The 14,354-nt window shown below is 41.5% G+C and overlaps 1 protein-coding gene across 8 annotated transcripts in view; it reads right to left on the bottom strand.

Annotated features, from left to right (window-relative positions):
• The window catches only part of SIL1 (SIL1 nucleotide exchange factor), a 272,637-nt gene that overhangs the window by 224,095 nt on the left and 34,188 nt on the right, over nt 1-14,354 (bottom strand). The gene's annotated exons all lie outside the window — the stretch shown is intronic.

Here is a 14,354-nt window from a genome sequence, read left to right as displayed (position 1 = left end):
ACAGCAACTATTCAGTAGGAATGGCTATTAGCATTAAATGAGATGATGTGATGATAGGAAGCATACAGCACAATGCTTGACACAAACCAAGGGCTTGAGAAGATTGTAGCTCTCACCAACCACTACTGCTAGAGAAAAGGGCAGGATAAACAAAAACTGTGAGACTGTACCCCCATACAGAAATGTATTCTGACAACAAGTCTCTCCTTAGATCCAGCTTCCCTGAGCTGCAAATCTTCCCACACACCTGGACTACACTCTAGCAGCTACAGAGGCATTTCCATTGAAAGCTTCAAGCAATATTGGCTGGCTCTGCATCAGTGCCCACTGAAGAGCTGACTAAGAACAGCCACTTCAGAGCCCAGCTTCCTGGTGACTCGGGCCTATCTTCCTGCTGCTGCTCTCCTACCTCTAAGGGAAAAAGAGGGAGGGCAGGACCAACATGGGCAAATTTAGTAGAGAGACTGATTGGACCACACTAGACAGGGTCAGTTGCTATACAGGAAGCAAGGGCCACCTCCTTCCCTCTCCTTTTAAACTAGTATCTGCTAACAGTAAGCATGATGGGCTTTCTTTATAGCCTGCTCCTCAAGAATACCAGAGACTTCATACTCTCATCTACACACCACAGGCTGGGGCTAGGGAGGTATCAGAGTTCATCTTTCCTTTGCCTGCTGTCTCCAAACTTCCAGCAAAGGTTAGGGCCTCATTGTGGGACTATGACAGGAAGGAGAGTATGACTTCTAGTCCATAGTTACAAATGGACTATCTGCAAATCAGTAAGAACAGTAACCCTTATTCTGTGTCAGCCAGTCTCGCACTTTAGATTATAAGCATTCAGTATTCACACTCTAGAAACAGGTCCCTTGTACCTCAGGTCCCCTGAGCACACTGGGAACCTTACTGTATAACAGAATATACAAAAGATACCATCACTGTCCTCAGGTGCTTTCTGTCTTGCTCACAATCAATGACTTGCATGATTTTCCACATCTGAGTCTCAGACAGTACAATTAAGAAGAAAGCTCTCTTAAGGCATATGCCATGAAAAAATAGATACTGTTATGGGCAACTGGAGACACAAATTACAACTCTGAAATCATGAGAAAGGCAACAATTAGGGTGATCCTTAAACTAATTGAGGAACCCCAAGAAAACAGCATTTACTTACAGAAATACTTAGCGGCAGCACAAGGACGGGTCACCAAGCACTGAACTTGCTACTACCACGTTGGCCCTGACTTTATCTTCCAGGTAAGTCAGCAACTGAAACATCATATTTTATTTTTAACATGCCTGAGAGTCCAAGACTATTCATAATCCCAGATTCTTAAAAACTTGAAAGGAGGATGAGTTTTAAAATGTATACATTTACATATGTGGGGAGAAACACAAAAATCAGATGCTTCTCAACACAGCTCAGGGAGCATAACTCACGGCTTTCACAATCCCACCAAACACCCAGAGAAAATCTGGGTGCCTTCGCTGAGAGATGGTGGGAGGCTGGGTAGGTAGCCAAGAAACAAAGAAACCTAAACTCAGCACTTGGCAAGACAATTAAGGAGCAGAGGATTTAAAATGCATTGTTTCTGACTCTAAATATGTCTACATTTATTACCAATTTGGGATCAGAAACCACATTTAGTTCTGCCGTGACCACGCACTAAAAATATTAAGCAGACTATTGCCTAGGAAACAGCAGTTCTCCCTGCTGCGGCAGTCCCATTTTATAGCTGACTCTGCCATGGTCCCAGGGCTCCCCATCTTGGGCTTCACTGAGATGCCTTCTCACAAGCAAAACTGCCACTGCCCTGACAAGGTCTCACTTGCTTTTTAGAAGGCAGGAATAGGAGCCAGGGCTAGAGACTATACAACCTCCTCATCCTCTCCAAGGCTGTGTTACATGGTCAGTGAAATTTCATTTCATGAGCCTATAACAATTACCACCCATCTGACTGGGAGCTCCACAAGGTTAGGGACCATTGTCCACCTAAACCACTGCTGGATCCTCATTGCCTAGCACTGTGCCAGACACTCAAAAAATATCTGTTAGTTGAATAAAATCAATAATCTAAAAAGGAGTCATGTGGAATATACAATGGAAAATAATGTCAGTGAAAATATGCACTATAGTGAAACATGAAAACAAAATGCATAAAATACTGCTGAGTGTTGCTTTTGAACTGTGGTGTTGGAGAAGACTCATGAGAGTCCCTTGGACTGCAAGGAGATCAAATCAGTCAATCCTAAAGGAAATCAACCCTAAATATTCATTGGAAGGACTGATGCTGAAGCCCCAATACTTTGGCCATATGATGTGAAGAATCGACTCATCAGAAAAGACCCTGATGCTGGGAAAGACTGAAGGCAGAAGGAGAAGGGGACAACAGAGGATGAGATGGTTGGATGGCGTCACTGACTCAATGAATATGAGTTTGAGCAAGCTCCGGGAGATGGTGAAGGACAGGGAAGCCTGGCGTGCTGCTGTCCCTGGGGTCGCAAAGAGTCAGACATGACTGAGCAACTGAACAATAACTGTTGAGTGAAGCAGAACATAATGGCACATGTGTATGAAGTACCAGAACTCTGAAAAAAGTACCTGTAGCCATCTCTGTGGTCAGATATGAAGTCAGAAATATGGGAAGCTACTTGCAATGAAATCTTTCTTCCTAAAACGTAAGACATACTTAGAAAATATGCTATTTTCAACACAGAAACTGTTCCTTTATCTACTAATTTGTTCTGTTGACTGGGATCACAGAGGTCTTGTTCTTGTTCAGCAAGACCATCCACCAATTAAGGAAAGAAAGAGCACAAGGAAACAACTGCAGTCTTAAAAAATCCAACTCTCAAGTTCACCTTTTTTTTTTTTTTAAACAAGACAACTTCAGTCTTCCTCACCAGTATAATTGACTCCCCAGACAGGGGGCCAAGATGAAGGTGCAGAGCCCTCCACCAAAAAAAAAGATGCAGAGCTCCACATTGGTACCCCCATGTCACAAAGCCCATGACCTATTACCCAGCAACATACCTATTCAGAAGGGTAGCAGATGCCAATTCTTCTAAAATTTCCAAAAATAGAAGAAAAGGGAACACTTCTTAATCCATTCTGTAAGACCAGAATTACACTAACACCAAAGCAAAACAAGGACACTATAAGAACCAATATCCTTATGAACATACATGAAAAATCTTCAACAAAATACTAGCAAGGCAACTTCACCTGCATTTCAAAATGATTATACAGCATGATCAAGTGGGATTTATCCTAGGAATAAGGGGTGGTTTATCACATGAAAATTAATCCATTTAGTAAATTACAGTGGTAGCATGAAGGGAAAAAAAATCACATCATCATCTCAATTGATACAGAGAAGGCATTTGACAAAATCCAACATCCTTTCATGATAAAAACAATAAACCAGGGATAGAAGAGAACTTTCTTAACATAACTAAGGTCATATATGAAGAACCAACAGCTAACATACTCAGTGATGAAAGACTAAAAGTTTTTCCTCTAAGATTAGGAATAACCCAAGGATGCTTTTGTCACTGAGGTTCAACATAATACTGGAAGTTCTAGCCAGCCAAAGCAATTAGGCAAGAAAAAGAAACAAAAGGTATCCATATTAGAAAGGAAGAAGCAAGACTGTCTGTTTACAGGTGACTTTATCTTATACAAAGAAAATCTTGAAGAATCTACAAACAAAAACTATTCTAATAAATTCCACAGGTACAAAATCAAAACTTAAATCAGTTGTATTTCTATACACTAGCCACTAACAATCCAAAAAGGAAATTAAGAAAATAATTCCATTTAAAATAATATCAAAAAGAATAAAATACTTAGGAATAAATTTAATCAAAGGAGAAAGATTTAACCAAGGCAAAAGACTTCTACACTAAAAACTACAACAGAAATAAAAAGACCTAAAAGAAATTAAAGAAGACCTAAATAAATATAAAGATGTTCTGGGTTCATGAGCTCAAAGACTTCATTTTATTAAGATGACAATACTACCCAAAGTATTATTAGAGTCAACATAGTCTGTCAAGATACAGATTTAACATACTCTATGAAACATCTATTTATGAAACTCTATTTAACATACTCTATGAAAATCCCACAAGCATTTTTTGCAGAAATGAAAAAACTAATTCTAAAATTCACATGGAATTTCAAGATACCCTATCCAGGGACTTCTCTGGCAGTCCAGTGGTTAAGACATCATGCTTCAAATGCAGGGGGACATGGGTTTAATCCCTGGTTGGGGACTAAGATTTCACATACCATGCAATCCAATCAAAAATAAAAATAAATCAAGGTATTCTACTCAAAATAATCTGGAAGAACAGTAAAGCTGAAGGATTCACACATCCTGATTTCAAAACCTACCACAAAGTTACAATAAGCAAAACTGCATGAAAATCACATAAACATATAATCTTATATTGAAACAAGGATAAACATACACTCTTACATCATTACATCAATTGATTTTTAACAAAGGTGCCATTGACTAAAAATGGATCAAAGACCTAAATGTAACAGCTAAAACTATAACATTCTTGGAAGAAAATGTAGGGGCCAAAGTGCTTGACCTTGGATCAAGCAACAGTTGTTTAAATAGGACATAAACCACAGGTGATAAAAATAAATAAATTGAAATAAATAAATAAATAGAACTTCATCAAAATTTTTAAACTTTTATAAACAAAGTCCTACTGTAGAGCACAGGAAATGATATTCAATATCCCGAAATATACCATAATAGGAAAGAATATAAAATAGTATATGTACAAGTGTATCACTTTGCTGTACAGTAGAAAGTAACATATTATCAACTATACCTCAATAAAAAATTAATTTTTAAAAAATTTTAAAAACTTTTGTGCCTCTCATTAGCAAGAGAATGAAAAGAAAACCCACAGAATGAGAGAAAATATTGGCAAATCACATATCTAATAAGGGTTTAACATCTAGAATACATAAACAACTCCTACAACTCAACAAGACATAAAACCCAATTTAAAAATGGGCAAAGAACTTGAATAGATATTTCTACAAAGACAACATACGAATGGCCAATAAGTACAGGAAATGATGCTCAGTATCAGAGGTCATTGTGGAAATACAAATCAAAGTTACAGTGAGATATCACTTGATACCTATTAGGACAATTTTTTTTTTTAATGAAAATAACAAGTATTGGCAAAGATGTGGAAAATGTAAATGATGTAGTCACTATGGAAAAGTCTGACAATTCTTCAAAAGCTGAACATAAAATCATCATACTATCCTAGGTATATATCCAAGTAACTGAAAACAGTAACTCAGACACTAACATGTGAATGTTCACAGCAGCCAAAACATGGAAATAACCTAAGTATCAAGAGATGAATAAATTTTTTAAAATAGATTTCTAATGTGGTATACACATATAATGATATATTATTCAGTCATAAAAATGAATGAAGTTCTGATACATGCTGCAACATAGATGAATCTTGAAAACATTGTAAATATGAACTCCCTGAGGGGAAAGACTCCTTCCTTATCCACTGTTCCATCTTAGTGCAGGGTCTAGGACACAGTAGACTCTCAATAAAAGTATGGCCGATAAATAAATAAAGAATGGGTGGGTGGAGACATGACCAGGTAAGCAGATAAACACCATAATCCATAACAGTGACACTCCAGAAGGTGTGCAGATTTTTCAGGCAAGGAGACTTTCTGAGGGCTCATTGACCACTCCATAGAGGCATCTTCTCTGTCTATGGGCACCTCAGCTTATCTGCAGCTCTATAAGCTGAACCCCAGCCCAAGACTCTCATCTCCCGACTTAACCTCATTACCCAGTCAATAATGTCCATAGTTTTAGTGTTCTGCTTTCACACTAGTTGCAGCCCTCATACCAAAGCATACCCCAAAGCTCAGATCCTGTGCTGGGATTAAGGGGGAATATGGCATTAGTTTCAAATGTAAAGTGTTCCTCCCAATCTTATAGCTTTCTTCCAACAATCAAAAAGGCCTCATCCTAACCCTGATTGGCACAGCAAGAGCCCACCCCATTAAAAATTCACTGCATCAGCAGTACAGAGGAGGAGAGCAATCAGCAAGGGAAACAGCTGAATTATTTCAACAGCTGTTAATTATGTGTTCTCTCTTCCTCTCCTCCAAGTCCATGTTCACTGTGCCCCACGCCTCCACAGTGACTGGGTTTGTCAAGTATCTATGTCAACTGCAATAACCAAACTTGAGTTCAAGAAACAATATTAAAAAGCACTAATTAACTGATATTTAAATAACTATGCTTAATATCAACAAAATCACACTTTAACTTTAAACATTCCCATGTCTATTAGTTGCTTAATTATATTCCTTAAGATCCCTGGACACTGGCACACAGCACACCTTGGGGAGCAGTCCCCAGCCCTGGCCCCGGCAGACTGTGGAAGGGGAAGGGCCCGAATCCCTGAGGAAGTGCCAGGAGAGCCCAGCTTTCTTCTAGGGTCTCCTAATGAAGTGATTTCTCTTCACAGCTCTGCTGGTCTCCACAGGGCAATGAGAACATAACAAACACATCCTGAGCCAGGAAAACTGCCAAACCAGGCTACAAGTTTTTTAATGTATTATCATTATTTAAAGTGAAAAAACTGCAAGTCGCTCAGTCATGTCTGACTCTCTGCAACACCATGGTTGTAGCCCACCAGGCTCCTCTGTCCATGGGATTCTCCAAGCAAGAATACTGGAGTGGGTTGCCATTCCCTTCTTCAGGGGATATTCCCAACCCAGGGACTGAACCTGGGTCTGTCTCACTGCAGGCAGATTCTTTACCGTCTGAACCACCAGGGAATAAACCCAAGAAAGATGACTTTTCCATCTGCTATCTGTTCTTAAGAGTGGTATATCATGAGATGCTGAAGCAAGTGTACAAGGGGGATACAACAGGATTCATGATAGCAAGTAGGGTCAGAGGGCCCTGCAAGATGCCACCAATCACATCCCAGCCTGTCAGGAGTCATCAGCCTGCAACTGACAGGAGCACAGCTCAACCAACAGCAGTATCCCAGACTGGAGCCTGCAAAGAGACTCTAGGTTCCAGTGAGTGAGCTTGTGATGCCAGTGGGACCCCAGGAAGTCTCTGCTGCCACAGTAGGCTCCATGAGGATGACTTGCCAGCTAGTCTTGTCAGAGCACCAGATCTGCTGAAAGGGGATAACATGCCAGCTACCTGCCCAGGTAAACATACCCTAGAAACAATCAGTCTCACAACTGGCCTCCAAGTGGAGCACATTCAGCTAAGGATCAGTAAGCATTTGGAACTCACATTTTGGGCAGCAGATGCCCTGAACCCAAACCAACTGGGTCATGAGTAAGACAGAATCAAGCGTGTGTCAGATGCCGAAAGGCTCTTGCTTGCCTCACCCTTAGAGCAGGGACCCCAGTTCTTTCTAGTTTCCTTACAAAACTACCCCTTTACCTCTCAGTTGGTATTACATTTTTATTTCTGTCAGCCAGCACCCTTCCTACTTCTTCTATCTTGCCTAAAGGGCCTGGTCTGACACAAAGTAGGAGGCAGTTCTTTCCAATTATTCTATCTCTGTTCAGTCTCTCACTGCTCAGGGATTCCTCTTGTGGCAGCTCTCCTTAAAACAGCCACCACAGCCCCTGGTAATGCCAACAGAAAACACTGTAGACGAAGACTGGCTGATACTACAATCTCTTACCTGAAAGGCAACAGGTAACAAACCCTGGCTTCAGAGAAGTTGGATGTTTGGGTGGCAGCTCATAAAAACATGGAAAGCAACCAGAAAAACACAAGAGCACTACACCCACGCAGCCCAGACAAACCATTCACTTACTACCTGTAGCTTCACACCCACGCCAAAATCATTTCAATCCCAGGTGAGCACTCAACAGCCACACTAATCCAGAAACATATTTCTGCAAAGACCTTGTTCACCTTCCCATACAGAAGAACTACCAAAAAATCAAAAACTTTTTCACTATGAAAGATGAATAAACCCTTACCACCTACTAGAGAACATATATCCAGTTGCCACCACCTCCAACAAATCCAACTAGCAGATTATTCACCCTTCAGCACATATTTATTGAGACCTGCTACATCCCAGACATGTGCCAGGTGCTGAGAATACAAAGACTAAGTAAAAAGGGGTCCTGCTGTCCAGGAGCCTCCAGATGGGCAATGGAAATAGATGAGTAAATCAGTAGTTATAGTAAGCCCTGGGTTGAAAGAGCCCTAAAGGAGCCAGCTAGAAGGCTCTGACTGCAGGAAAGCACAGGCATCTCCCTCAGGAAATCGGTATCAGAGAGGACTTCCTGAAACAGGAAAAGGAATTAACCAACCAAAGACAATGAGAAAAGTATCCCAAACAGAGGCAAGACTGCTTTTTTGAAGACCTGGAGGCCTAAAACTCAGAACATGTATTTATTTCAACAATGCTGGAGAAAAGGATTTACAGAGGAGTGCCATCGTGATATGTTAAGAATCCACTTTGTCAGATGGATTTCAAACACATAGCTTAGGTTGTCTAAGCAACCCTCTGAAATCCCTCTCCTTTTCAGAACTGTACCGTGGTGAAAGGGAGACTAGAGAGAGGAAAAAGAAGATAGGAGGGTCACCACTGTTTATGAAATCTGCTTATGAGCTCACTCCTTTGCCTTGTGGTTCAGTTTGTTCTTGAAAATTTTCAACATCTTTTAATAGTAGGAATTAGTTGGTAAACAAAATTTGGATTTGGGCTGTATTATCCCTCACTACAGTGGCCCAAAACCCAAGTGGGTAACTTAAACAAGACATCAGCCTGAGAATCCAGGCACACTCTCCCCGAGGATACGCCTTGCTGTAATCTCCTCTGTATTTTTCACACTCAATATGCCCAGAGATACTATACTGATCCTCCTCTAGAAATGCCTAGCTTTAACTGCACGAGCTAGAAACCCAGAAGGCCTCGTCCTGTCTGCCCCCATCCATCACTAACTACCAACTATTTTATTTATTTTCCTTCAAGTTCACCTGCCCAAACTACTAACACCACCCCCAACCACCACCTCTCAGGTGACGGCAACCCAAGCTGATGAGCACAATGAGGAAGCAGAAGATGAACAGCTTTAATTAATTAGTTACTTTTCTAAGCCCAGGGTTTCTGGAATAACCCAAATCCAGTCTTCTGAACCCCTCTAAAAGGCACTCAATAAAAGCCACTTTCTTCCTCAGATGAAGAGCGTCACTCAGGGAACCCATTCAATAACAATAGCAAACTGGAATATGTGCTGCAGAGAAGGTTTGGTGCCTAGAGTCCTCTAGAAGTACCAAAGCCTTGGGACCCCAGAGACCAAAGTCAAACCAATGATTATGGGAATCAAAATCCCAGGCAAAGCAAACTTGCCCCCTCACAGCCCCACCCCTCATAGCCCATGGAGACTTACAAATGGGGATAGCCACTGAGCTAAAGAGTCTTCATACCTACTCCATCTGTCCTAAAAGAAGCCATTTCCTTCCACCAAAGCAGGCAGAGGAAAGCAACTTTCAGGAGGATGATGTTGGTGCTGAAAGCAGCTTAGAAAACAACATCCCCAAAAAAGGGATAAAATGCAATGAAGAAGAAGGGGACATCGAGCCATGGCTCTTAGCCTCAATTCATTGAGAACTTCCCTTCATCCCATTCCTTACCAGGGGTCCACACAAAAGCCCAGAAGGAATAATTGTATATTGAATAAACGAATGAAGCAATGAACAAACAAGTAGACCGAGAGGCTGGAGGGACGTGGCAACAAGACAGAAAGATGGTCCTGCTCAAGACCATCCCTCCAGTCATTCAGGTGTCCCTGGGATCTCAATGTACTAGATACCTGTGCAAGCTGCTGGGCACATACAGGCTACACAAACTATGAAAAGAGGGCAGAGAGAAAAGCAACTCTCCCTCATCTCCATGAGACAGCATATTTCCAAATACTACTTTAACAGCACTTCCCATTTGTCTGACACTAAAGTCATGCCTAACGGCTCACACGCAAATAAAAACTTCACTTTTTACTGTTTCCAGTACTTTGGGACCTCGTGGTTTCTTTTCTAAAGAAAAACCCGTCATTCACCTCATTGATTTAAAATTGATTTAATTTGGCTTTCATTAGGTAGGTACAAGGGGAAAACAAACAGATTCACAGAGATACCTCACCCAGCAACAGGACTGTGATGAGCTCTAGTGACTGCACAGTTGGGTCCCAGCTCACCGCAGAAAAAAGAAAATTAAAAAGCTCACAATGTGGAGCTTAAGCTCCAGCCAAAAGGAATTATCTTCCCACAAGCATCTCTGTCGGATTTTTGGTTAATGTAAAAAATTTTTCAAAAGGAAAGGAAACGAAACCCCAAGGATATTTAACATATAACTTAGAATTTCTATATTTTTCAAATTCCCTTACAGGGAGAAAAGGGAAAGAGGTCTTTATTTCTCAATCCTACTTTTCAAAACTTTTCCCATTGATTTGACATTGCCATAAAAATTTTCAGTTTGTAGAAAGCACAAAGCTGAGGAAGGTACAAGGACAGGAATTTTAAGCTGCTGTGAAGGGGGCACTGAGGTGAGGGTGGAAGGACCTGCAGAAGAGGTGGGAGCTACAGTGCTGAACACCACATGCTCAGCCACACAGGCTGGGCTCCGGGTTCAAACACCAGGAATTCGGGTCTGGGGCAGGCCACACTCTCTTCAGGCTCTTGCACTCAGTGATTTAGAGCAAATGGACAGACTTTGCTGCAGCGTCAGAGGATAAAAGATCAGCAAAGCACAAGTATACACTTTGATAAAATGTCAGATGGATTATTCTACAGACAGAGCATGAATGTGATCCCACCCTTCCCCTGCCTGAAACCATTTAATGTTCTTCCAGGGCCCTCAGGGAAAAGGCCAAACTCCATAGCCAGGCCTTCCACCATATCAAGCCCCAATCAACATCTGCAGCTTCTCTGTTTTCTCACCCTATCTACAGCTGGTCTTATGGAACTTTCTACCTCCAGGCCTTCACACATGTCTCCTTGGAGTTCTATTCCCTCTCCTCTTTATCTGGAAAATTCCTACTCACCTTAAAGGTTTGCTACTCACTCTAAAAGACATTTCATCCAGGAGGCCTTGGCTGACCCTCCTCACTAGACTCCATTAGGCACTGATATAGCACTCATACTTTTCTTTTCATTGCACCTACTACACTTTCTCTTATCCAGTTTTCCTCCTCCACTGCTAGGCCTTAAGCATCGTAAGGATAGGGACTATGCCCAGATAACGTGACACAGAAGTGTTTGGTAAATTCTTGTAAGATTTAGATTGTGTCAATCTCACTTTTCACTTCTATCCCACTCACCCCCAACAAAGTCAGTTACATGCTCATGTACCCTCTGCCCCATCTGAACCCACTACATTTCAGTTCTTGATGGATGGCTCACCCAGGCCTTAACCTCAAGAATGTTCATCAGTTACCTGTGCAGCACATGCTATGTGATGGACTCAGTGTTAGATAATTAAAATACAGAGATGACTGAGCCCCTTCTATCTTCTCGGAGAAGGAAAAGCACATGAACAAATAATTGCCAGAAAGTATGACAAGTGCCATAAAGGAGAGATACATAGGTGTGTGGGTGGTACAGAAAGGAATTAAGTCATTCCTCTCAGTGTCCCCTTTTCCTTAGTATCACAAGCTAACTACTCTCTGTCCTTCCTCATTCTGAGATAGAAATCCCTCTCCATTGCTCTTTCCCTGAATATCTATCCTAGATCAGACTTCTCTAAACTGGGCTCCCATTCAGTTCCAGATTAATTCAAATCCTTTCCTGGCTTCTGCTTTCTTCCCTTCTTCACTTCTTTTCCCGGGCATCTAATTCACATACATCTCTGCTTCTGCCCTAGCCTCGGCCAACTTGTCTCAGCTACTACCTTTCTACCTCCTCCCTCAACTGTCATGGGCGATCACTTGACATTTATGAAGCATCTGCACTTACAAGGAACATATGTAACAGTCCCAGTCTACAATGAAAAGAAGGGACTCATGAAGCCAAAGTACCAGAAAAAACTAAATGCAAAATAATCTATCCTCAACACAGCCTTTCTCCTCTACCATTTCCTCCTATAGATCCAAGTGCTAGGGCATCATGGCCCCAACAGGATGCTCCCAATTCTGTTCCCAACTTCCAGGGAGGTTACAGCACCCTTCATCCTCTAGCCCCCAGCCAATGAAGCCCTGCCTGCCCCTTCAGTCTTTCTGAAGGCAAAGACCACTCTATCTAGCCACACATTCTCCTAGTCAAGATGTACTGAGCATCTCTATAAGTGGAGAACCGTGTTTCCGACAACGCTATACACGATGTCCAGTACATAACACATGTCCGGTTAATGTCTATGACTGAATCTCTGAAAGGAGGAAAACCAGCCTCTCCTGCCCTTAGCCCAGGAATACCCCAGTGCAAAAAAATAAATAAATAAACACTCTGCAATGAAGCCTGAGGTCAGAGGTTTCCCAAAAGCCTCTTACTCATCTGAGCCCAGACCAGGGAGACCTTCAACCGCAGGTAAGAAGATGCTTTCATAGCCCTCCCATCAGTATGCCAAGGAAGCTGAAGAAACCACTGTTATAAAACACCCTTTAATCAAGTGACTTGTTTTCACTTAGTGTAGATTTAGACAAAAATTTTCTCAAGAAAGCAGTAATAAATGGAGGGGAGAAAAGAACAGAAATTAATGAACGTAGTAATTATCCCCCAAAGTTGCAAATCAGAACAATTCCTCACTTGAAGACAAGTATGAAAAACAAGATCAAAATGCTTCAGGGATATGTTTGTGAAACAGCAGGTAATGGAACAGATATAACGTATTTACAGTACCTCGCTGGGGACACGTACCTTTTGGCTAACAGCTATCAGATACTAAATATCACTGTAAAAATAATATTCTTCTATGCTTCATTATGGAGTTACAATTATCCATGGGAAAACAGCAACACAGCAAACTGTCTTGAATGGTAACTGGAAATCATTTACAGAGCCCAAGCTTCTCCTCAGGTATCTGAGCAGAAGCGGGTGTGAACCAGATTACACCCCCCATATTAGTCTGCTAACACTATCATAACAAAATGCCACACAATGGGTGGCTTAAACATGAGAAACTTATTTTCTCATAGTTTTGGAGACTAGAAGTCCAAGATCAAGGTTCTTGCTGCTATTGTTTCTACTGAGAGCTCACTTCTAGGCTTCTACACAGTGACATTTTCCAGGCCTCACATGGCATCTCAGTGTACTTGAATGATGAGGTAAAAAAAAGAATTCTCTGGTATTTCTTCTTATAAAGACCAAAATCCTATCAAATTAGGGCCCCACCCTTACTACCTCATTTAACTTTAATAACTGCTTCCAAATTATTGGACTGGTCAAAAAGTTCATTTGGGTTTTTTGTACCAACTTACAGAAAAACTCAAATGAACTTTTCGGCCAACCCAATACTTCTTTATTCCAAATACTGCCATACCAAGGGTTAGTGTTTCAACATGTGAATTTTGAAGGGACATCAACAAAAGGGTGAGGCCTGCTCCTAATGATTAGCACATGCACTGAGAAAGGATAATGGAAGACTGGTAATAGAGTGGCCTTGAGGACACAGCTGCTCACTGTGGTGGATGGTCAAAGATCCTAGGGATATGGGAACAATGACTGAGGGTGGTGGGGGGAGAATGTCCCAAGTCAAAGTCTTAAGGAACTATTCATCTCTCTTTCACACAAGATGGCTAAATAATAATAGTAGTAAGATATATGTACATAAATAAGAATAGTCACTGGGAGTGTGGGGTTGGTAGATGCAAATTATTACATTTAAAATGGACAAACATTACTCTATAGCAGAGCAAACTATATCCAATCCAATCTCCTGGTGAAACAGGAGGGAAAGGGGCAGAACACAACCTTTAAAAGAATGACACAGCTATGGAGAAGGAAATGGCAACCCACTCCAGTATTCTTGCCAGAAAAATCCCATGGACAGAGGAGCCTGGTGGGCTGTGGATCATGGGGCCCCAGAGTCAGACTCTACTGAGCACACATGCACAGCTCTGGGGTGATGACTACACTGCTGGTCCTCCGGCCAGCCAGTGTAGTAAGGCTCTAAGGCACTGGTCTCCAAATACGGGTGGATCCTATTCCCAGAGATTCTGGTCCTGGGGTGGGTCTGTGAACATGCATTAGTAAAACTCCCACATGAGTTTAGTTCGTGTCAAGGATGGCACTTGAAATCAGAAAGGGAAGGAATGGCTTCATCAATACATAGTACTGGATAAAAAAAAAAGAAGAAGA

Source organism: Cervus canadensis, chromosome 4, assembly GCF_019320065.1.
Source record: "Cervus canadensis isolate Bull #8, Minnesota chromosome 4, ASM1932006v1, whole genome shotgun sequence".
Classification (NCBI taxonomy): domain Eukaryota; kingdom Metazoa; phylum Chordata; class Mammalia; order Artiodactyla; family Cervidae; genus Cervus; species Cervus canadensis.
Note: the sequence above shows the minus strand (reverse complement) of the source record. Positions and strands in the feature narration are given on the sequence as shown.